The sequence below is a fragment of the Cervus canadensis genome, chromosome 3 (genome assembly GCF_019320065.1).
Source record: "Cervus canadensis isolate Bull #8, Minnesota chromosome 3, ASM1932006v1, whole genome shotgun sequence".
NCBI classification, from domain to species: Eukaryota; Metazoa; Chordata; class Mammalia; order Artiodactyla; family Cervidae; genus Cervus; species Cervus canadensis.
Window position 1 is genome coordinate 44,464,412 of NC_057388.1, and position 25,157 is coordinate 44,489,568.

General features: G+C 44.1%; 1 pseudogene; it reads right to left on the reverse strand.

Moving 5' to 3' along the window:
* Positions 1-20,922: 20,922 nt before the first annotated feature.
* LOC122438985 lies at positions 20,923-21,023 on the reverse strand (annotated as a pseudogene).
* Between the last annotated feature and the right edge of the window lie 4,134 nt (positions 21,024-25,157).

Here is a 25,157-nt window from a genome sequence, read left to right on the forward strand (position 1 = left end):
AAGGACAACACTAACCACCCAACCCTGGAGAATTACTGCATTAAGTGGTCTATTACAGCATAATACTTCAACAGAAAATTATCTGATTATTTTTCCTCCTGGCAGTGAGAAAAGTGGGAGTGTTAATTGGAATGTAGGCAATAAGGAATAATCTTGGAATCTGGGACACCATCGTAGGAGGATAATCTTAACTAAAGGAAAAAGTTCCTGGCTGCCAAGAAGACTCAAAAGGGATTCTGAATGCCTGGGAAGCATGGGGAGAAACTGCTCAGTGTTGAAGAAAAGGAAAATGGGAGAGCAGAAATAAAGCAAACTTGGATTCCTTCACAATTTAGTTTAGGGAAGACTGAATTTTCTTATCATATTTAATTTCGATGCTTGCCAATCATTTGAGAAGAAAGAGAGGTGTGAAGACAGACCTGTTCCTTCCAATATTTATTGATTACCTGTATGGACCAGGTACTTTGGTAAATTTTAGTCATATAAAGCGGAATAAGGTATTCTTGTCCTCAGAGAGTTTACATTCTAAAAGGAAAGATAAGCTGAAAGAAAAAATAGTAAACAAAAATATATTTTCAAGGGACTTCCCTAGTGGTCTGGTAATTAAGATTGAAATGTCAATCAGAAATACCTTACTTACCTGGGAAAATGTGAAGACCAAGATGGCATCCAAGTCCAATATAATTAGCCTACTTATTTTTCTCACATAGCAGACATTAATATGTTTGAAAACAGGTCCCACTAGTTGGTCTTCAGCCCTCACACAGACACAGAATTCAAGCATTCCAGTGAAGCATTGAATGAGTAAATCTGATAATAGCATATAGAGACAGATGCCCTGAAATATTTAGTCAGAGAAATCTATTGCTTTGGATTAAAACACTGCCTCTCTAAGCATTCTCTTTAAAAATGCAAATACCCAGAGGAGACATGAAACATTTCCTTGTCAACCAGCAATTCTTATTTTTGGCAGTTATCAGAACAAGGGGGCCTATAAAAAGTGAATTTCAGAGAACACTCTTGGTGTGATAGAAAGGACACAAATTTGTGTAGCTAATTTGGAAAACACTTTGGCATTATCTTCTACAGTTGAATTTTCATATACACATGACCCAACAATTAATTCACTCTGTGGGATGGACCCGAGGGAGACTCAAGCAGATATACAGCAGGAGACGTGTGAAAGAATGTTCATAGTTGCACTAATCACAATGCGAAAACATGTAAACAACTCAAATGCCCATCAATAGGACAGCAAATAGATGAACTATGATATATTTACACAACTGAATATTTCATGGCAATAAAAACACATGAACTACACTAGTTCTCAACAATGGGGATAAATGCTAGCAATGAAACAAAATGTTAAGTGAATAAAGCAAATGCTCAAAATGTATACAATATGACATAATTTTTATAGAGTTGAGAAAAAATATGAGTATACTTTATATAAAAATATATAGATGCAATAAAACTATATATTTTAAAAAGTGAAGGAATTCTGGATCATGGTTATAGTTGTATAGGGAAAGACGGGGAATGGGATGGGAAGCCATGTGGTTAGATGAAGGTTATGTCAAGGTTCTAGCACTTGTTTTGAATGGTAGGCTTGTAGCTACTGATCACATTATTAAGAAAATGAAATAAACACATAGCTAACTGAAAACAAAACCAGAAAGCCTGGGTTCCTTAGGATACAGCCTGAAGCTGGTGCTTTACTTAGAAAGTGCCATCTCAGAGCAATGATGGTGAGGGAAAAGTGAAGGGAGTCAGGGAAGAATGGTAAGTGATACCAGGGATGTTTTCACAAACAGCTCTAAAGACCCAGGGCCTGTGAGTTCATAGGAGTGTCTCTTTAGCTACATGGGAAGTCTTTAGGGAGGATGTTCAGAGAGAATGTGCCTGGAGCAGTCCTTGCGAGAGAGGAGGTAGAGGAAAATTGTCAGCTTGGGTATCTCCAATGGGAAGGTAACTTTCCCTGGCTTCCCAGAAGGTAACCGCTTCTGGGTTGCTTCTCTGGCCTCCTGTGGTGGCAGTCAGGGAAACCAGATTTCCAGGAAATCAGTCTGCTTTTTTAGCTAAGTCCAGAAGTGATGGGAGAAGCCAAAATCTCAGGCCATGTGGCTTCCTGGCCCAAATGCCTTACAGTAGCACGGGTTAGGTCCTGACACTCTAGGCAGGACTTTAGTTGAGCCCAGTTGGTGTAAGTTCTTGGGATGTGGAGGCAACTGACCCAGAACTGGTGGCCAAGGGCCCAGGCCAGAATGATACAAACAAAGTCTAAAAGGTAAATAAGACTGTCTTGTATGAGCAGGAGCTTGTCAGACCTAGGTTTGAATCCTGTGTGAATTTGGATAAATTTCTTAACTTTCCTTGAGCCTCATATGGAATATGGAAAAAGTGGTAACTTCTCCCAAGAGTTGTTGTGAGAATTCGAAAGAGCTAATGCAATGAGCAGAATCTTTGGCACCTAAGAAGTCCTAAAAAAAAAAAAAAGTATATTCCCTTTGGTCCTGCCTCATGGCATCAAGCATAATTGAGACAATACTGGGTGCAAGAAAAGGCCCAGCTTCATTTTGCAATTTTTTCTCCGGTGCCATGTCAGCCTTTCCTGACCACAGGCAGCCAAAGGGTACTGGGCACTTGTGTGAGGGGTGAAGGAGTAAAGATAATTTTTACCCCCTTTCCAACATCAGCAATCCTGGTGCTATATCACCTTTCCTCTGTGCTCTTGGTTTAAAAAGCTGTAGAGTTTCAAGAGGCATTCCAAATAATAATGAGTGCTTCAAGCAGCTGAATAATTTGCCACCTCCTTTAAGTGATACTCTTCAAATATTTGTTCAGTATTTACTTTGGGGGCAGAGCTGGCCCCAGCAGGATGAAGGCACCTCTCATCAGTGTGGCAAGAGTTGGGCATGGGGACCAATGGCAGATTTCCAATTCACTTTAGGGATGTGAAAATGACTTGCTACCCTGGTCACCTGTCCACCTGGTCATTCCTTTCCATATCTAGAACCCCTCAAACCTGGTTTCTAGGTCAGCCAGACCCCTTGGTAACTGATGGATATCGTTTGAATTCAGGCTCTCCTTTGCTTTCTGTTTACTTAAGAAAATCCATTTTCTGGTTTGCCTGTTTTATACAACAAAGTGCAGTGTCTTTCATAACACCTCCATAGGTTCTTGTGTTTGAATACTTGGCACCAATTAAAATGAACACACACTGCTCTCTTGCTGGTGAAATGTAGTATTGAGGAAGCAGAGGTTTTAAGTTTGTAGGTTGGAGAAACTTAAAATTTTCCTTTCTTGTTCTTAATTTCTTTTCTAATCTGTGGGTAAAACAAAGTTACTTGGGGCTGGAAGCTCTCAAAAAGGGCTCTTCTTATCATTAATGCATATTTTATACATGCTCCAACCCTGAGACACTCCTTCTCAGAGTCTTTATGAGGATGGAGAACACTCCGAAGTCAGACGCCTTATCCGTTAGGCAACGCGGTCCCTGGAGAACACTCCTAATTGCAAGGTTGCCTCTCTTCCCTGGGAATTAACCCCAAGGTCTCTATAAACATGCAAAAAATTCTGGAGGCATGGCACTCCTGAATGCTCTTCGCAACTTCCCCTTCAGCCTCCCCCTCCCAGTTAGCATAGTCCAATGTCCACAGATACATTTGACCCCAATTTCTCTCTAGTGGGCAATGGGCAAGGGGTAGGAAGTCATTTGAAGACCTCATACGACTGACCCCAGTATTACCTTCTGCCTGTCCCTGTAATACCTCTTGGGCCCTCAAGAGCCTAGCATTCTACTACTGGAATTTTTTCCTTTAGCTGAATTCTGATCGTTCCTGAAAGACCAATGCACTGGAGGACCACTTTGATAGCAGCTGTCAGGACCTGTTATAGGTGGCAAGATACATTTGGATCTTGAATTCCCCTTCTGTTGCTGGCATAGCTGCTCCCTGCCTTTAACTTTCAAATTAGAAATGTTTATTTATGGTGAAGGTGAAAGTGAAAGTCGCACAGTGGTGTCCAACTCTTTGCGACCCCATGGACTAGACAGTCCATGAAATTCTCCAGGTCAGAATCCTGGCATGGGTAGCCGTTCCCTTCTCCAGGGGATCTTCTCAACCCAGTGATCGAACCCAGGTCTCCCACATTGCAGGTGGATTCTTAACCAGCTGAGCCACCAGGGAAGTGGAAAATAGTGTAGGTTATAGTCAGCAGAGGTGGGGGAACTCATTAAAAAAAAAAGTGTCAACCAAAACACAGTATTAAAAAAAAAAGTTAAACATTTAAAAACCTGAGAGCCAGGAAAAAAGGCTCCTCAAGAGAAGAAACATACACTGTGATGTTTTCTGCCCTTTTTGTTTTTGCCCCGTGGCGTGAGGCCATCTTTTGTGAAGGTCATCTCTTACGAAAATCAATAATTTTAACAACTAATGTTAGGAGGTCTCACAAGGCATCATGAGATGATATGGTAAGTAAACAGTGGGCACTTGCAGAATTAAAGGAAGGACTCATTCAAAAGTGAAATTAGCCCAGCACAGAAGCTCCTTTTAATCACACTCCTTACTCTCTTTAGGGCTCACGTTTTGGCCTGGACTTTCCTAAGACATGACAGTTGAACCTCATTTTCTCCCATTTCTAATTTTAGAAAATCCATTTATTCCTTTTGTCAATCATCAGGACTAGACCCAGAAAATGTTAAGAATTGCATGTGGATAATAATTACTAATATTATATGGTTACTTGTGGTTTGCAAAGCACATTTACATGTGTTGTTGCATTTAGTAAACTTCCAATCACCTTGTGAGGTAGTCATTATTAATATTATTATTATCACAATTTTGCAACTGGGTAAACAGAAGCTTAAAGAGATGATGTGATTTGTCTAAAATCATAGAGAAAGGGAATGGGTCTAAACTCAGGTTTTCTCGCCTAAGTCCTGTTTGCTCCACAGTTCACATTGATTCTTGGAGATGCCTCTTGTCCACCATGCACCCCTCACTCTGACATTATTACCAAGAACAGTGGTAATGGTGGCTGACATTTCAGGTAGTCCCAGGATGCAGGTACATCTTATTTAACCCTTGTACCAATCCTATGATACAGACTTTATAATTAAACTAATTTTACAGTTGAGTAAACTGATGCTCAGAGAGGTTAGGTCTGTTATTCCAGGTGCATAGCTAGTAAGTGATGGAGGCAGGCTTTAACCCCAGACCTGTTTGATTCCCCAGCTCTTAATCACTACACTCTATGACCTTGCTGCATCTTTCAAGGCTTCCAGCTCCTTCCAAATGTTTGATTCAACAGAGCAGGAGTAAAGGGGGTGCTTTCAAGGGCAAAGAACTGAATTACAGGCTGATGGAGAATACAGAATGAACCATGGGTCCTCCAGGACTTGTTCTGGTCATAATTGATGAGATGTAGAGCAGACAGGAAAATGGGGCTGACCAGTGTATGCGGAGGCATTAAGTCCCCACTTAGGGACTTACGATCCTCTACACTGAATTGTTTGTATTTTGTAGTATTCTTGCCTGGAGAATTCCATGGACAGAGGAGTCTGGTGGGCTATAGTCCATAGGATCACAGAAGTTGGACATGACTAAGTGACTAGTAACACACACACACACACACACACACACACACACAAAGGTGGATGGGGCGGGGAGTTTGCTTCCCAGGTGCTCAATGTGTAAAGAATCTGCCTGCGAAGCCAGAGACTCGGGTTTGATCCCTGGGTCAGAAGATCTAGACAAGCACGGTAACCCACTTCGGCATTCCTGCCTGGAGAAACCCAAGGACAGAGGAGCCTATCGGACTACAGTCCACAGTGTCACAAAGAGTTGGACATGAATAAATCGACTGAGCATGCATGCCCACACACACCCCTTGCTAAGGACCTATGGCTCAGCAGAGGCTGGGATATCCCCAGCCAGCAGCCTGCTGTGAGCACAGTAGCACAGACTAAGGACTGCAGGACCCTCTGGCCGGTTACAAATGCCCCTGTGCTGTGCTAAGTCGCTCAGTCGTGTCTGACTCTCTGTGACCCCATGGACTGTAGCCCACCAGGCTCCTCTGTCCATAGGGCCCTCCAGGCAAGAATACTGGGGTGAGCTGCCATTTCTTCAAATGTTCCAGTGCTGAATAAACCCTGAAAGATAAACTTTTTGGAGGTAAAGGCCATAATACCCTTAAATGTAACTTAGGAGGTTGCTCCAGTTAAAAACCATGAAAAGTTTCCAGTCCCCTTTCGAAGGAATTTAGCTTACTCCTTTGCTGAACAATGCTGGCAGAAGGGTGGGAGAAGTTGGTGAGAGAAAATCTGGGAATGAAACAATCTGTGCAACCACATGAAAGGAAATCCTTTGCAGATGTGGAGGAGGTGGGAGCACCCGCGTGTTTTCCATCTGCCTCCATCCCCTAGGGATGCAGCAGAGTACCTCTGCTCCCCGTCATGGCTCATGGTTCTCAACCCTGACTGTACATTGCAATCACCTAGTGGGGGGGCTTTTAAAATCTACCTGTGTTAGGCTACCCTGGTGGTCCAATGGTTAAGAATCCACCCTGCAATGCAGAGGACACAGGTTTGATCCCTGGTCCAGAAAGATCTCACATGCCATGGGGCAACTACTGAGCCTGCACTCTGCAGCCTGCGGGCCACAACTACTGAACCCACATGCTGCAATTATGGAGGCCGCATGTCTAGAGGCTATACTCTGCAACAAGAGAAGCCACCGCAATGAGAAGCCTGCACCTTGCAGCTAGACTGTAGCCCCTGCTTGCCACAACTAGAGAAAAGTTCAGCAACAAAGACCCAGGACAGTCAAAAATAAATAAATATTAAAATAAGACTTTAAAAAATAAAATCTACCTGTGCCTTGGACCCAGCACTCAAGAATCTCTGGTATTGTAATCCCAGGTACTTGTAATTCTTACAAACTCCCCAGGTAATTGAAGTACTGAGGGTATCACTGCTCTAGAATTTCACAACCAGAAACAAAGAATTGACACAGCCTCCAATTAAACTTTCCACCGTTTTGGAGAGTTTGAAAAGGAAAGAAGTGTTGCAGACCAAGTTTAAAGAAGGGAAGAGAGGCACAAGGAGGAGAAGCAATTTTCCAAGGCCAGAGGACTGCTGAGGGCAGGGGGGTGGGCAGTGGGGTTGGAGGGAACCTCTTTTCTTTTGGTTCACCTACATCCTTTTTTCTGGCAGCATATCACAGTATCTGCTGTACTGATGGCTTAGTTTTACACCAGGCGTGAGAATTCTTTTCTTTTTCTGGGATGGCCTTTCCAATTAGACCTATGATCCTGTTTTTGTGTGTTTTCTGGTATGGAAGCCCAAATCTTTCTTTTGTAATTCTTACCTCTTTGCCAGCCTGAGCAGTGGGTTATCTGTTTAGAAGGAGTCAGGGGCTCCAAGGTCGGTGTGTTCTGTTCAGAGCATCACAGGTGCATGTGTGGTGAAAACTCATCAAAGAGGATGGAATTCACACCTAACTCAGTCTCAGCTTTCAAGCCACTGGATCTACAACAGTTAATTCTCTTAGAACACAGAGCTAAATCCCCGAGGAGGCCTGGACTGGAGAGGCCACCTGAATTGCTGCCTGCTTAAAGGTGCACTCGTGTTTCTTGGTTTAACTGGGTCAGTACGTGTGTTTATTTTTGCCATTTGACTTCAGGGCAGGGTTGGTTGCCGTGTGCTGGCAATACCCAGGGAGTGCAGGCTCTGAGTGACTAGGGCAGGTGCGCAGGAGCCCTGGGCGACTATTATTTCATTTGATTCCGCAGCCTCATGGTTTATGTACGAGTTGTTATGTGACCGAGTCCTTTTTTAAGCGCGAACATGTTCTGTTCGACTGGAATCATGTTCTTTAGCCACTGCATTATGCAAGCTGGCTCCAAAGTTTGCAGGAAGTGCTAAACTCAACTGTGACAATTCCCAACCATAGTCATGGAGCCCTCCACAGTGAAGCAAACTGCATGTTTACTCATTGCACGATAGAGCTGCAGTTGCGTTTAATAACTGTCTGTTGCTACCTGAGGAGAAAGCTATGCCTGGCCACTTTGATCAGCTTCTCTCATCTTGTCTCCTGTTTAATCCCAGAATAAATCCTGTGGGCCTTGGGGGAGGGCATTAAAAAGCCTTCTGGCAAAGAAGATTAAACCTGAAACAAGTGCTAATGAGGCACAAGCAATGTAATGCTCATTGCGGTGTATGCTCAGGCCCTGAGTGGGAGAGAAGATGGTTTCGATGGAGGGCATCCGGTTGAGAAGTCGCTCTGATGTAGTGTTCCAGCTAAGCCGTTTACTATCCTAAAATGAGTACCTTAGACAAGTCCACTGGTTGGTTCTCAGGTTTTTCTTTGGGGTGATAACAGAGAAGTGTCTTTCAAGAACTGCACAGAGCCGAGATCTTTTCCTCTGACTTCTTCTGGAGGACTAGTATCTGGCTTATGCAAAGTGACCCAGAGAAGGGGTGGAGCTAGCATTCTCTGGAGGGTGAAAGTTAGTATCACTTAAGATTCTTTGGTGGCAAGCAACAGAAACCAATTCTTTAATAAGAGTTCACCTACTTAAGAAGAAAAAGGTTTATCAGAAAATAAGTTCCATGAGCACAGAGGCTAGCTTGTTCACTGCTGCTTCCTCATTAGAAGAGTACCTTGAGTATATAGTAGGCATTGACCATTGCATATAGTAGGTGAAGGTTTGTGGAACTAAAAAAGATACAGACTGGTTCAAAGAATTGTTAGCAAGACTGAGAATCAGTTTTTGAAAAAGATAAAAATGAGAATATCTCTGGAGGGGTTTAGGTAGCAGGACCTCAGTCCCTGACAGTCCTATCACTGTTGGAATGAGTGCTGTCCAAATATATTTATGTTTTTGAGTGCCTGTACATATGCAACAAAATACAGGGGGAAAGAGTACTAGAGTTTTTTAGAGGAAAACAGAACCAATAGGATCTATCTATCTAGAAACAAAGAGAGATTGACTTACAATAAGGAACTGACTCACATGATTACGGAGGCTGGCAACCAGTCTGCAGGATGGCTGGCAGGTCGGAGTTGAGGACTCAGGTAGAGCTGATGTTTCAGTTCAAGGGCTGTTGGGCAGGAAGAGCGATGTTGGAGATGAAGCTGGGGAACTGTCTGTTACATGGGGATGGATGGTCTTTTTGTTTAGTTCTATTCAGGAGGAGTCTCACCTATATATGAGAGCAATTTGTTTTACTCCAACTGTTTGAAATGTTAACCTCACCCCAAAAGACCCTTGCAGAAACACCCAGAATCATATCTGGCCAAACATCTGGGCAGCCCATGGCCCAGTCAAGTTGACATGTAACATTACTCACTACAGAGAGGACTGGGGAGGCCCTACTGGCCTAGCTGGAATCACGTCAGCACTCCTCTGGCCAGTACAAGGCAGGGTGTTTTGTTGGACGATTCAGGAGACTTCGCACAAGGGGCAGATTTTATTTCCCAAATGGGAAGTAGGAGCTGTTACCAGGAGAAAGGAGAAGGGATACCAAGGAGCAGCTGGGCCTTTCCTCCAGAGAGTCTCACTTGGTCACTTGCTTCTATGGGGTTAACATCAAGACACAGCTCTCTGCTTTGACTGCCTCCTTGGGCTCTTTTCTGTGTGAAAGGGGAGCAGTCAGAATGAGGAAAGAAATGTCTGTGCTTTTGCCCCTTCTCTTCCAGTCACCATCAGGGGTGACTTTTGAGGGCAGACCCATGGAGACTTGTGCTCATGACACTCAAACTCCGGCTCATTCTGAAAAGGTCCCCCCCCCCCCCCCCCGCCCCACTGTAAAGGCCACTCACATGATACTTCTGCCTCAGAAGAGTTTTAATCTATTGTATTCTGTGTATTTCCCTTCCTCTCTATTCTTTACCTACTAGAAGTGTCATATAGCTATGGCTGCTGCTAACCATAGCACTGCCTTTGGTCAGAAACTGTCATAATGTTAGAATAAGATGCTGCTTCCCTGCTAGCTCATATGGTCAACAATCTGCCTGAGATGCAGGAGACCCGGGTTTGATACCTGGGTGGGGAAGATCTCCTGGAGTAGGAAATGGCAATCATTCCAGTATTCTTGCCTGGAGAATTCCATGGACAGAGGAGCCTGGTGAGCTGCAGTCGCAAAGAGTTGGATAGGACTGAGCGACCAACACTTTCATCCATCAGAAAGTTGACATAATAAACATGTCTACCATATTTACTCTCTGAATGATACCACTTTACCTATGGGCCCCTTGTGCAGTGTACAATCTGTTCACCTGTCCGTGGCAGGTCTGATTACCAAGGAAGAGGGAGACAACCAAAAGCCACGGAAGCACAGCTTGTTCAATGCTCTTGTGAACGATGTATGTGTATGTGCAGGGTCAGGGGTGATGGTGTGTTCCCTTTCTTTGAGATCTGACCTGTAGCTGAGCCCAATGATCAGTTTTAAGACTGACTCCTCTAGCGTGGTAAGTCCACCATACACCCCCCAAAAAAACTGTCTTTGAGGAATTAGGAACCACTGCTTTCCTCGTGGGTGAATTCCTAAAACACACAGAGCTCAGACCAGACCAGCAGGGAGAGGCAGTGGGCAGGTCTTGCCACCTGAGGGCACATGTGTTATACCACTCTCCTCAGAGATTTGTAAGCCTGACTTCTAATTAGCACATTATATAGGACTGACTCACTGCAAATTCCATGGATCCATGGTGAAGTAGACCAAAATCAACCATCTAATATGAAAACAGACAATATAAAAATAAATAGAAATTCTAATTCTTTTCACATAGCTCAATGAATCAAGTTATACACATCCCGGGGTGAGCACAGCCTACTTTGTAGACAATTGATCTAGAACCTGTTACTCTCCTTACAGCATCTATGCAAACAAAGCTAATTGATTACAACCCTCCCCCTGAGCCTGGAGGCACCTTGATACTCCATTACAACACAGTGGCCAGTGGTTGCTAGATGGGGCAGGTTGGCAAACTATGGTGGGAAGGCCTTATCCTGCCTGCTGCAGGATATTTTTATAAATAAAGTTTTATTGGGACACAGCCACACTCACTTGATTATAGATTGTCTGTGGCCACTTTCCCACTCCAGTGGCAGAGTTGAGTAACTGTCACAGAGACCATAGAGTCCAAAAGCCTAAAATCCTTATCTGACCCTGTATGGAAATGCGGGGAAGCTGATCCCTGTTTTAGGAAGCCAGTATCGATCACTGTGTGTGGTAATGAAAGGCAGACTGGCGTGCCATCCCAGCTCAAGAACTGGGCTAGAATTTGGAGAATAGCTCATTCATTGCGCTCAGGAGGCCATGCTTGGCCTTTCTTTCTTTCATATGTACTTAATCTTTGCTAGCTCTCTTAGAAATCTAATCTGTTGATCACAAGGACACAGAGAAGTGAGTGTGAGTGAAACTGGTCACCTGAAGTCCATGTCCAACACCGCACGCTCAGCAGTGTCCACTGTCTGCTACTTGCCTCCCGCCCCTCAGCACAGGTAACAAGAACAGTGAGGAGGCCTCCACTGCTCAGTTCAGTTCAGTTCAGTCCCTCAGTTGTGTCTGACTCCTTGCAACCCCATGAATCACAGCACTCCAGGCCTCCCTGTCCATCACCAACTCCTGGAGTTTACTCAAACTCATGTCCATCAAGTGGTGATGCCATCCAGCCATCTCATCCTCTGTTGTCCCCTTCTCCTCCTGCCCCCAATCCCTCCCAGCATCAGGGTCTTTTCCAGTGAGTCAACTCTTCCCATGAGGTGGCCAAAGTATTGGAGTTTCAGCTTCAGCATCAGTCCTTCCAATGAACACCCAGGACTGATCTCCTTTAGGATGGACTGATTAGATCTCCTTGCAGTCCAAGACCTCTCAAGAGTCTTCTCCAACACCACAGTTCAAAAGCATCAATTCTTCAGCACTCAGCTTTCTTCACAATCCAACTCTCACATCCATACATGACCACTGGAAAAACCATAGCCTTGACTAGACAGACCTTGGTTGGCAAAGTAATGTCTCTGCTTTTAAATATGCTATCTAGGTTGGTCATAACTTTCCTTCCAAGGATTAAGCGTCTTTTAATTTCATGGCTGCAATCACCATCTGCAATGATTTTGGAGCCCCAAAATATAAAGTCTGACACTGTTTCCCCATCTATTTCCCATGAGGTGATGGGACCAGGTGCCATGATCTTAGTTTTCTGAATGTTGAGCTTTAAGCCAACTTTTTCACTCTTCTCTTTCACTTTCATCAAGAGGCTTTTTAGTTCCTCTTCACTTTCTGCCGTAAGGATGGTGTCATCTGCATATCTGAGGTTATTGATATTTCTCCTGGCAATCTTGATTCCAGCTTGTGCTTCTTCCAGCCCAGTGTTTCTCATGATGTACTCTGCATATAAGTTAAATAAGCAGGGTGACAATATATAGCCTTGACGTACTCCTTTTCCTATTTGGAACCAGTCTGTTGTTCCATGGCCAGTTCTAACTGTTGCTTCCTGACCTGCATATAGGTTTCTCAAGAGGCAGGTCAGGTGGTCTGATATGCCCATCTCTTTCAGAATTTTCCACAGTTTATTGTGATCCATACAGTCAAAGGCTTTGGCATAGTCAATAAAGCAGAAATAGATGTCTTTCTGGAACTCTCTTGCTTTTTTGATGATCCAGCGGATATTGGCAATTTGATCTCTGGTTCCTCTGCCTTTCCTAAAACCAGCTTGAACATCTGGAAGTTCTCGGTTCACATATTGCTGAAGGCTGGCTTGGAGAATTTTGAGCATTACTTTACTAGCGTGTGAGATGAGTGCAATTGTGCGGTAGTTTGAGTATTCTTTGGGATTGCCTTTCTTTGGAATTGGAATGAAAACTGACCTTTGTGACCAATGTCACGAACCTCCGTCCACAGTTCATCAGGCACTCTAGCAGATCTAGTCCCTTAAATCTATTTCTCACTTCCACTGTATAGTCATAAGGGATTTGATTTAGGTCTTACCTGAATGGTCTAGTGGTTTTCCCTGCTTTATTCAATTTAAGTCTGAATTTGGCAATAAGGAGTTCATGATCTGAGCCACAGTCACCTCCCGGTCTTTTTTTTTTTTTTTTTTTTGCTGACTGTATAGAGCTTCTCCATCTTTGGCTGTAAAGAATATAATCAATCTGATTTCGGTGTTGACCATCTGGTGATGTCCATGTGTGGAGTCTTCTCTTGTGCTGTTGGAAGAGGGTGTTTGCTATGACCAGTGAGTTTTCTTGGCAAATCTCTACTAGCCTTTGCCCTGCTTCATTCCGTACTCTAAGGCCAAATTTGCCTGTTACTCCAGGTGTTTCTTGACTTCTTTCTTTTGCATTTCAGTCCCCTATAATGAAAAGGACATCTTTTTTGGGTGTTAGTTCTCTCCACTGCTAGAGGGCTGCCAAGATGCTGTGTATCACTTGGGGGCTGTGGGAATCTTTGCTGAAATGTTTAAATTTCCCCAGAGGAAATTTTTAAAATTCAAGAGTTGAGGTGGCAATTGGGAAAGGAACTGAAAAGGTTTGTTTCCACTAGTCCTGACAGTTTCCAAGTCTGACATCACCTCCCTACCCCTTCCTCTTTGGTTTCAGCCATTTCAAGTAGGAAAGAGAAAAGAGAATCAGTAAGAGCTGATAAAGGAGGGGAAGCAAAAAGGAAGGCAGAACAAGAGAGATTATTATGTTCTGAAACATTGAAATTGTTTCTGTACACTAACGTGGTTGAATTTGAACCTAAATAAAGTCCACCCCTGTCACATTTTGGCAACTCTCATAATCTGTAAGGTACCAGCCTGAGTCATTGCGTGTGCGCCTGCGTTCTCAGTCACTCAGTCATGACTCTTTGCAGCCCCATGGACTTGGCCTGCCAGCCTCCTCTGTCCATGGGAATACTGGAGTGGGTTGCCATTTCCTCCTCCAGAGGATCGTGCGCTGCAGGGATCAAACCCGCGTTTCCTGCATTGGCGGCCCACAGAGGCTAAGAAATTTCCCAGGAGAGAAACGTCCTTAGGGCAGCGTGCTGCAAACGAGCTAGGCCTGGTGAGACCGCGCACAATCAGTGCAGAGTGCAGGCCACCTGGAGCTGAGCCGCGGAAGCCTTCTGCCCCCTGCCTCGCCCTGGGCCCCCGCCTCTCGCCTTCTGTCCAGCCCCTTGCCCTCTGCCCGGCCCCCAGCCACGCACAGCGTCTGAGTTTAATTTGGAGATCGAGAGACTCGGCAATAAAACGGCTGAAGTTGCTCTTTGAAAGGCGTCCAAACCCTGGATGATAGGAATGCTGTTTTGGTCAGCTCTGATGTACTGCAACCCAAAGATAAAGGTCGGTGCTCCCTCTTCCCTGGGTGGACGCCTGTGGCTTCTGACGTCGTATTTGAGCACTTCGGAGACTCTAGTGGCAGCGCTCACTCCTCTGTGGCCCCTGGAGGCAGCAGCAAGGCCATTCCCACAGCTTAGTAGGAGCGAAGGGCTTGACAGAGGGTTTTCCTGGAGAGACTCACGGCAGAAATACAGCAGTGGACACTCCATTTCCTGACGGCATCTGCAGTGTGCATGCAAGAGGACTGTGGTTAAGGTAGGACCACATCTGATTCTGTTATGTTTTTGCCTTTGTTTATGCCTGCAGGTCCTCTTTTGGGAATTGCTACTTTCCCTTGCATCATGAGGTTCCAGGGGGGCTATTGATTAGGGGGCTTGACTTTCTAGCCACAGAGGTGGTCACTGTTGGGAGACAGGGTCCTCCCTGGTCTTCTTGGGCTCACACCCTGGGCTGTGTGTGCCCAGAATGCAAAAATCTGGCCAGTCTATTACTTCAGCCATTTCTCAGGGTTGTTTATGTAGTTGGTAACATTGGGAGTCAAGATATTGTCTCCTGGTAGACAAAGAGCAGACTTGCTTGCTATAAAAGCAGTGGTTCCCCAGGCTTAGTGATAGGTACACCCGACTGCATGCATGGTGTTCTTCTAGGTTAGGCCATCTTGGCTGCTCTGGTGAGACTGGGGGAGGCCTGATGCAGCCATGATGCTGATGGTCTGCTGCCTGCTGCAGCTGTTTGAGGTTTCTTGTCTCTGTTCCCTCTCTTCTGGCAACATGAAACAAATAGCAACATTCTTACCTAACTTTTAAAGTAGGGTAAAATCTAATCAGAGAGGGTGGTCTTTTGATTTTCAGAAACAGACCCAGACAAGGCTTCTCTGAGGTCCTTTTTAGGGACTGATGTAGATTTGGGAGAGAAAATATCATGCACTTTCCTGAATTTGCAACTTGTGTAGATGATCTGGCAGCTATAAAGGTCAGAGTTTGATTCATACTTTATAAATGCAGTTGCTGTGCCTGTTTTGCAGATCTTTCCCCATTAAGGCTTTGGTGTGGTCAGGTTATATGTAGGAAGAATGCTTATTCAAATGCTAACCTGCTGTGCACACACCGTCCCCCACCACCTCACCCCCATTTCCACCTGTATGCAATGAAAACCACTATCCACCCCTTGATTTTTTTTTTTTTTTCCTATTGTCAAGGGATGCTGACCAAAGTGTAAAAGTGAATGCCACAGCAGAGCTAACAGTTTTGTTACCTGGGGCCTGCACAGGCTATGGTACATGTCCACAGGCTCTGAAACTGCCATGCCATTGAATTTGGCACCTGAGTCTGAGGGGACACCTGCCACATTCCCCTCTCCCCATACTCCCAACTTAAGAATGAATCCTCTGAGCCTGTCTGATGGATTGCCTAGATTTTGCCAGTAAATGAACCTCTGAATATTTAATTCCCAGCAGTCAGTGTGAGTTTGGGCTGATGGTCCTTTTAATTTCAGAATTTAGGTCCTAGGCTTCATATAATGCAGATTTCATTACTGTATGAAGGACTCCTGAGGTTCATTGGAGATGTCTTGATTACCTTGGTGAGTCTGGTAGATATAGCTATAAAACCCAATTTTGTTAGTGGGGTGTCTTTCAATAAACTGTTTGTCTGAGGGTGAGTGAGTCCTGTTACTCTTCATCTGCTCAGTAGGATAACTGTTTGTACCTTGCACAAAGGCATATATCCTATTGCTGGCCCTGGTTTGGGGCCATGTAGAAAAAGTCTAGAAGATAGTAGTGGTATCCCCTCCTCCCCCAATCATTGACTCTACACCAACCACCACTTACCTGAAGATTGACTGTTAAATAAAAGAAAGTGAAAACCTCACCTGGTTCTGTTGGGCTCTGTTACTCACAGCTGAATGAAATGCTGTAATAATGAATGATTAAGGAAAACCTCCAAGGGCACAGAAATGGAGAAGCTTTCCTTCTGGGAGCATGGATGATGTGCCTGGCCTGGGCTGGAGGTATGGATCTGTTATCCAGCTCTGTGCCCCTGTCACTGTACCCCTGGTGCCCAATGTCCAGGCAGGACTACCTTGCTCTGAGCACCCCACCCTCTGCCATGTGGTGATGTCTTCTATGTTCTGCTTGGGCTTCAGGTCCTGGGTGTAACAAATATGGGAGATTTTCATTCTCTCTTACAGAGTGTATAGACTGGAGGAATGAGAATTACCTCTCTGGTAGGATGGGCACAATTCTGAAAGAAAAAATTTAGCTTATTTCCTGGACACCAAAGCTCAAAGTCTGGTGACAGCTAACCATTCCTTCTTCAGCAAGGTCAGTGGAAAGGCTTTCCCTGGAGGAGCCCAGAGACCTATGGTTTCATTTCAGATGCCATTTTCCCCCAGGTAAACATGGTTCAGAGGAGTCCTGCCCAATAACACTGAGGGATGTGGGGCCAGGTTTTAATTTTTCTACAGATAGTTTTTGCCATTTATTTTAAATCTCTTCATTGTGAGCTATAGCAGTCATAGAGAAAAGTATATAGAACATAATACACAATTTAATTTTTCTGCAAAGTAAATGTATCAGGTCAAGAAGTAAAATACTGCTATCCACCCCCCCCCCCCAATCCCTTCTATATATCCCTTCTCTGCTGCAGTTCCCCCTTTCAGAGATCATTGCTGTCCTGACTTTTGTGGTCAGTCCCGTCTTTGCTTTCCTTTAAAATTTGACTATATAAGTAGATGTCCATGGATGATATTGTTTGCGTTTTTTCTGTCAGAGTCTCTAAGTGTGCAGAAGTTGCACACAGCTGTAGTTAATTGTCACGCTAGTATAGTATTTGGGCAGTCAACAGGTGTTTGCACATCCACCTGTCTTCTTACCTGTTTGGGGATTTTATCACTACATCAGCTCTGAGCATTCTCATCTGTGTCTCCGTGTATTCAAGTACACACATTTAAGAAGGCTGGATACCTTGAGATAGAATGACCAAGTCATAGGTTAATGTTCCTTTAAATTTACTGGATGATGACAAGGTGATTCTGTTGATTTATACTCCCATCAGCTGTGTGTGGGAGGTCTCAGCACCTCACGTTCTCGCCAATACTTGGTAATGCTAATCTTTGCAAGTTTAGTTTTTATTTTGGTGTGCATTGGTATATAACTGTATGTGGACATGAGATTTTTTCTAGCCTAAACTTATTATCAGATTAACTCAATTTTTATTACAAATTTCAAATGTACAAGGAATAATGTACACAGAACACCCACATACCCACCATTAAGTCAGTAATTATTTTGGCATATTTATTCTTTACCTATTTTGTGTATGTGAATCATATAAAAATTATGATAACACTCACTCTTAAATATGACCGTCTTAAGAAGATGGATATTTTACTGTTTAAACACAATAACCAAGAGAAGTAACAATAATTACATAGTATCATACAATATTTAGTCCATATTGAAATGTCCTCAATTGACCCAAAAATGTTTTTTATATCTCATTAAAAAGAATAAGGATCCATTCAAATACTTTGCACCTGGTTAGTACGTATTTAGTCTCTTTTGTTTTGATGACAGTAACCAAGCCAGTTGTCTTGAAGAAACATCACATTCTGCATTTGTCTGATGTTCCCTCTTGGTGTCTCATCCCTTCTTCTCTCATACTTTTTGTAAATTGGAAGTTAGGTGTAAAGGCTTGATTAAACTAGTCTAATTGTGGTTTTAATTCACCTCTGTTGGATTTCCAGTAAGACTGAACACCTTTCCATATATTTGTTGGCCATTTAGATTTTTTCTCTGGTGATGTGCCTATTCAATTCTCTGGTCTATTTTTCTACTCTGGTGTTTCTCTTTTTCTTACTGATTTGTGGGAGTGCCTTATTGTTAGTATGAGATGTATCAACTGAAAAAAAATACACAACCAAAGAGCTGAAAATTATCTTTTATTGGGTGGAAAAACTGAGGACTTCTTTAGGCCAGAAGGCAGTGTCTCAGATAGCTCTGAGGGACTGTTTCAAAGAGGTAAGGGAGGAATCAGGATATTTAGGGGTGTTTGCAAGAAAAACCAGGTAGTCAGAACATCAAAAGATTTCTGTTAATCAAAAATAGACATCTCAAGTTGATGAATTTAGTACTTTTCTGTGTTGGGGAAGATTCAAGAGTCCAGGCTCACTGATACCTTTTTTTTTTTTTTTTAAATAAGAACCTTAACTATCTAGGGCCGATATCCTGTGTTTTTTTTTCTCCCATCCTGTATCCCCTAAGGGTGCACCGTCTAGGCAGTGGTAGTGGCTGATGGCTTGATAGCCGTACTAATATGGCAGGTGACATTCTACGTCAACAGTTGAAAATATCTTCTCCCACTTGGTGGTTTGCCTTTTCACTTTTATAAGAATGTCTTTTGGTGAGCTTATGTTCTTATCTGTAATGTCCAGTTTGTCAGTATATCTATATATCTATGACCTGTTTAAGGAACTTTTCATAACCTGAGGTCTAAAAGATATTCTTCTAGATTTTCTCCTCAGTTGCCTTTAGTCATTGGATGTGAAGTCCTCTGGGAAATGTTTTTACATGTGGTGTGAGATACAGGAAACGCTTCATTTCTTCCCTCCAACATCAGGTTTATTAAAAAATGGTCCTGGGCTTCCCTGGTGGCTCAGTGGTAAAGAGTCCACCTGCCAGAGCAGGAGATGCAGGGTTCACTCTGTGATCCAGGAAGACCCCACATGCCGACGGCAACGAACCTCTGCACCACAGCTATTGAGCCTGCACTCTGGAGCCCAAGAGCTGCAACTCCTGAGCCCGCGTGCCACAACTAATGAAGCCTGCATGCCCCAGAGCCTGTGCTCCACAACAAGAGAAGCCACCACATTGAGAAGCTCCACAACTAGAGAAAAACCTGTACAGCAACAAAGACCCAGCATAGCCACAACTAAACAAAATAATAAATGTTAAAACATGGTCCTTTCCCATGAGCTACCTTCATCCTGAGCCAAGAGTCCCTACATGTGTGGCTTGAAAGATCTCCAGTATACACAGTGTTCTATTTTTCTATTCTTGTACCAACATGTTTTCTTAGTTACTGTACCTTTATACTAAATCTTGACATCCAGCTGTTCAAGTTCTTCATCTGTATTACTTCAGGAATGCCTTGGCTCAGATTTTGACACTTTATACAAGCTTCACACCTGAACTTCCCTTTTGGAATAAGGATCGTGGGGTTATTAGTCTTTCCTGGGCTATGTGTTCAGAAGTGATTTATCTAAATTCCTAGTTGGTCCTTTCCAAGGAATTTGCTATCCATGGCTTAAATAAAGATCTAGTTTGAGCTCATGCAAGTTCAGTGTTTGGAATCCCCACAGTTGCTAAATTCTACTTCTCAGAGCAGGCTGAAGTATAGAAATTGAATTTGAAATAGCTGGTGAATTTTTAGGACAAGTCATGACCTCTAGAAATGGATAGCTGACAAAGAGGTCATCCTCCTCTGGGGACTGCACCCTGGAGAGAGAATGAGCTCTGAAGTCAGGTTTGAGGGTTCAGTTCTTGGGTATACCAACTACTAGTCATGTGATGTTGGAATGGTTAGTTAATTTACCCATCCTCAATTTGTATGCATGCTAAGTCACTTCAGTCATGTCCAACTCTTGTGATGTTGGAATGGTTAGTTAATTTACCCATCCTCAATTTGTATCCATGCTAAGTCACTTCAGTCATGTCCAGCTCTTTGCGACCCTATGGATTGTAGCTTGCCAGCCTGCTCTGTCCATGGGATTCTGCAGGCAAGAATACTGGAGTGGGTTGCCATGCCCTCCTCTAGGGGATCTTCCCGACCCAGGAATCGAACCCACCTGCTTCTCTTGGCAGGCATGTTCTTTACCTCTAGCATCACCTGAGAAGTCCATCCTTGTCAGTAGAATGGGATAATGGTACTACCTACATCATGGGTGTTCGTGAGAGTTACATGAGATAATATATGAAAAGTTCTGGGCATAGAATGAGTGCTTGGTAAATGTTACCCATTCTTCTTCTTTTTTTCCTTTTATTATTTATTTATTTTTAATTGATTGATGATTGGTTTACAACATTGGTTTGATTTCTGTGATATATCAACATGAATTAACCATAGGTGTATATAGGTTGCTTCCTTCTCTCCTACCTCCCGCCATTTCCACCCCTTAGGTTATTACAGAGCTGCAGTTTGAGTTCCTGAGTTGCACAGTGAATTCCCATTGGCCATCTATTTACATCTGATAGTGTGTATACATCCATGCTACTCTCTCCATTCATCTCACCCTCTCCCACTTCTCCCCTAGCCTTGTCCATAAGTCCGTTCTCTATGTCTTCATCTCCATTGCAGCTCTGCAAACAGATTTGTGAGTACCATCCTTCTAGTGTCCATAAATATGTGTTAATATATGATATTTGTTTTTATCTTTATGACTTACTTCACTCTGTATAATGGGCTCTAGGTTCATCCACCTCATTAGAAGTGACTCAAATGCATTCCTTTTTATGACTGAGTAGTATTCCATTGTATATCTGTACCATGACTTCTTTATCCATTCATCTGTCAGTGGACATCTAGGTTGCTTCCATAAAAATATGGAATGTTTCACGAATTTGTCATCCTTGCACAAGGAGCATGCTAATCTTCTCTGTACTGTTCCAATGTTAGTATATGTGCTGCTGAAGTGAGCCTGCCATTATTCTTGAGAAGAATTCCTCTTCCCTCCCATGGCTTTGAGGCCCACCAGGAAGATGGCAGATGGACATTCCTCCTGGATTTCTAGATGCAGAGGGCTTTCCTCTGTGCAGTCAGCAGCAGGGTGGTCTGATATCATCTGCCCCTCAGCAGTACAGAGGGGAAAAATGGTTTATATTCTTGGCTGAAAACTAGGGAACGAAAATGAAAGAGCCCCGTGGAGCAGAGCAGTATGATATCTGTAGGAGACTGGATAGCAGTGAGACAGAGACTGAGAGAGAGAGAAAGCCAGGGAGGAGTGAATGAGTGTGTGTGTGTGTGTCTGCATGTATGTGTATATGTTTGTATAATGCCCTAGAGCACATTGGAGGGGGCTGAGGGCCTGGAGGAGAGGAGAGATGTGATCCTGGGCCAGTCCAAAGGCTGGGTCAGGGGATGGTGTGGTGTAGTCCCCCAGAACAGCCCACACGCCTGGGGGCAGCCAGCCTGCCCCTCCCCCAAGGCTTGCCAGAGAAGTGGCTTTGGCTGTCCTGACTTCAGGGCCATTCCCCGAAGGCTACCACTACCTCGGAAGCCCTTCTAGAAACAGGGAGGTAGCTGTATAGGAGGCACAGTCCTAGGTCCAGTACCTGGACAGAGGCAGCTGCACTTGTTGCACTAAAATGGAAATATGTTTGCGATGCGCTGAACAGGGGTTCGTTACATAATCACACAAGTACAGTGGCACAGTTACACCTCTGCTCTGATCCCATCTAACAGTAAATGCATGTGTGGGCAATTGTCTGTCTCAAAAGGTTCAAGAGGTTATTTCCATGGCATAAAAGTTATCGTCTCTGGTTGGAATTATTTGTGCTTTTTATGTCCCTCTGTTTTCTGCATTTGTATCTGTAGATTTTTCTAGTTGTTTGAGTTTTTATATTACTTTTATAATTAGAATAAAAAGAGAAGGCACATCATTAGGATGTTTCCTTTCACTTGTCAGGAATGGGGGTAGATTCATGGGTTTCTATTAGAATCAGTATTTGGGATCAAGCGTCACTCATATTATACATGTAACAAGTATCATACTTACACACCTGTTACAGGTTTACCTCCACATGTTGGCCTCTGACCAGCTGCTAAATGTGGGCCTCCTGCCAGTTTTAGCGTGAAACCCCGCCCCCCACCTAAACCTTAAAGGTTGTGGCTAAGGTTGTTTGCATGCAATATGGGAAAATAAAGCCGGAAGATTCTGTCTGGATTGGGGAAACACAAGTGGGCATCTTTTATCTAGTTGTCCTCAGTGTCTGGTGGTGATGTTTGTGTAACATCAGTCAGTGTTGCCTTCTGCAGTTTACAGCAGGGGCTGCCCAAGAAAATTAGGGGTTCATTTTTTCTCAAGTAACAGATGGAGTTTCTAGAAGGAACCCTCTACTTTTCTGTGGGGCAGGGCTGGTATGGTGGCTGCAGAGGTCCTCAGTGACCAAGCTCTTCTTGTCTCTGCCCCACTACTGGGCTCACAAGACCAGGGCTGGACCTTCAGCCATGGTGTCCCTGTTTAAGCTGGGACTGGATGAGGGGAGGGACAGACATGGCTTCCAAGAGGCCTCACCCCAAAGCTTGTACTTGTCTTTAGTGACATCTGATCTGCACAAGAGGCTCAGAGGTAGCAAAGTTGGTAAAGAACCTGCCTGCCAATGCAGGAGATGCTAGAGACTCAGATTTGGTCCCTGGGCCAGAAGAATCCCCTGGAGGAGGAAATGGCAACCCACTCCAGTATTCTTGCCTAAGAAATCCCATGGACAGAGGAGCCTGGTGGGCTACAGCCCATGGGGTCACAAAGAGTCGGACATGACTGGGCACACACTATACTGTAATCATCCGATCTTCACAAGAGGCTCAGAGTAGTTAGCTAATTTATTTACATACACATAAATAAATAGTTGTTTTATTTATGTACTTATTTTTATAAACAACCTGGCACATTGCCCTGAGGTCTGTTGCTAAAGAGGGGGAGAAGCTAGATCCATCTCAGATATTCTAAAAGCTCTGCTTTTCACAGCAAAGTCCACACTTCATAGTGTTCCAGAGACTTCAGGATCAAGGTAGACTTTTGAAAAACTGGAAGGTGTTAAAACAGTGTCCTGGGAACTCTGCTCAACAAGATGGTTCTTTTGCTGCACTTGGTCAGCCAGGGTTCTCCCCATGTTCACCCTCAGAGCAGAGTGCGGCAGGTCTCAATACAGATGATCAAGGAGAGCCAGCACAGGAGCAGAAGGTTCTTATTTGTCATGCCCCTGTCCCCTCTGTCCACAAATGGTTGGGCCCCTGAAATTCTTTTGATAGTGGCTAAAGTTGCAGATGGCTTCCTTGGTGACTCAGTGGTAAAGAATCCACCTGTAATGTGGGAGACGCGGATTCGATCCCTGGGTCAGGAAGATCCTCTGGAGAAAGAACTGGCAACCTGCTCCAGTATTCTTGCTTGGAAAATCCCATGAACAGAGGAGCCTGGCAGGGCTACAGTCCATGGGGTTGCAAGGATCAGACACGACTTAGTGACTAAACCACCACCAAAGTTGCAGATATGCTTGGCATTGCAGTTTCTAGAAGGAACCCTCTACTTTTCTGTGGGGTGGGGTAAACCTTGAGCAGTGAGACCCAGGGACCCCCAATGACTAGAGATGGACTTCTTATAAAAAAGCTCATCTTGTACGACAAATGCTTAAGGTAGAACTGTCACAGAATCTCTCTTCTAAATATGTACTCCTTGAAATATGGAAAAATTGTGCTAATACACATTATTTGGGCCTGAAAATAATGGTTTCTTTCAAAGCCTGGATGGGACAGCCTGTAACTGCAGAGAACCTGCTGACCAGAATTAGGTAAGGCAGAGGGCAGTCCACGGAAGGAAACATAAGCCTGCTTTAAGAGCTGGTCCCATTCTTAGCATGGGGGAAACTGCCCCTGGGAGGAATTCCCAGGCAAAGGCAGCATTTAGAAGGGGGGTGGTTTCCCAGGAGGCAGATTTTGAGTCTGCAAGGGGGTTGCTTCAGGATGTTACATAAGAGGAAACTGAGCCCTCTATTCTACCCCCACCCAGTCTGCATCCCTCTCAGTCTAAACTTTGAAAAAGTACAGATCACATCAGGTCTATGACTGCTTTGAGATCTAAGAGGCTCGTGGGGCATTCTACCATTGCTTGTTCTCTAGCTCTGGAAAACTTCTGCCTTGAAATGGGAGATTCCCCTGGGTCCATGTCCTGGTAGCTTAGTTGGTAAAGAATCTGCTTGCAATTGCAGGAGACCAGGGTTTGATCCTTGGGTCGGGAAGATGCCCTGGAGAAGGAAATGGCAACCCAGTGCAGCATTCTTGCCTGGAAAACCCCATGGACAGAGGAGCCTGGTGGGCTACAGTCCATGGAGTAGCAAGAGGTGGACACGACTTAGCAACTAAACCACCTGGGTCCACGTCCCTCACTCAGCTCACAAAGGCGTGCTGGAGCCTCCCAGCAGGTCACGGCCCTTCTCTCAGCCCTCTTCTGCCCTCTGCTGGAAGGTTGCTGCCAGCACCACTGGAGGTGACAGCTTCCTAGAGGTTTTGGTGAATTCCTGATAACTTTGTTTTGGACTATGAGAAACTGACTTACAGGTTACAGACTTCTGTGACTTACTACTGAACACTAAGTAAAATCAATGCTATGTTAACACAGAATGGGCATCTTCAGTGTTAACAAGCTACTGGTGAAGACAGTTGCTTTTTAACTGAACTATCAACCAAGGAAAAAGATAGTAAATTTCTTGTACTAAAAAAAAAAAAAGCTTATTGATGGTGATACTGTAGAAGATATTGTGCTCATTCTTAAAGGGACACATAGAATGAGTTATACAGTTTCTGTTTGCAGTGAGTTTATAATCACATGATCTAAGAGGAGGAGAGGCAATTACAAAACCAGGCAATTCAAAATAAATTGCATGAGAGAGTACCAGACCATGATGGAACTCAGATAAGGGAGCACTCAGGTTCAGTTAGAGATCAGAGAGGTCTCGGATGAGCAGCAAATGCACCTAGGTTGTGAAGAGGGGAGTGTTCCAATGACAATGAACTATAGGCACAAGGTCTCCGCAGAGGGGAGAATGGAGGAACGGACTTT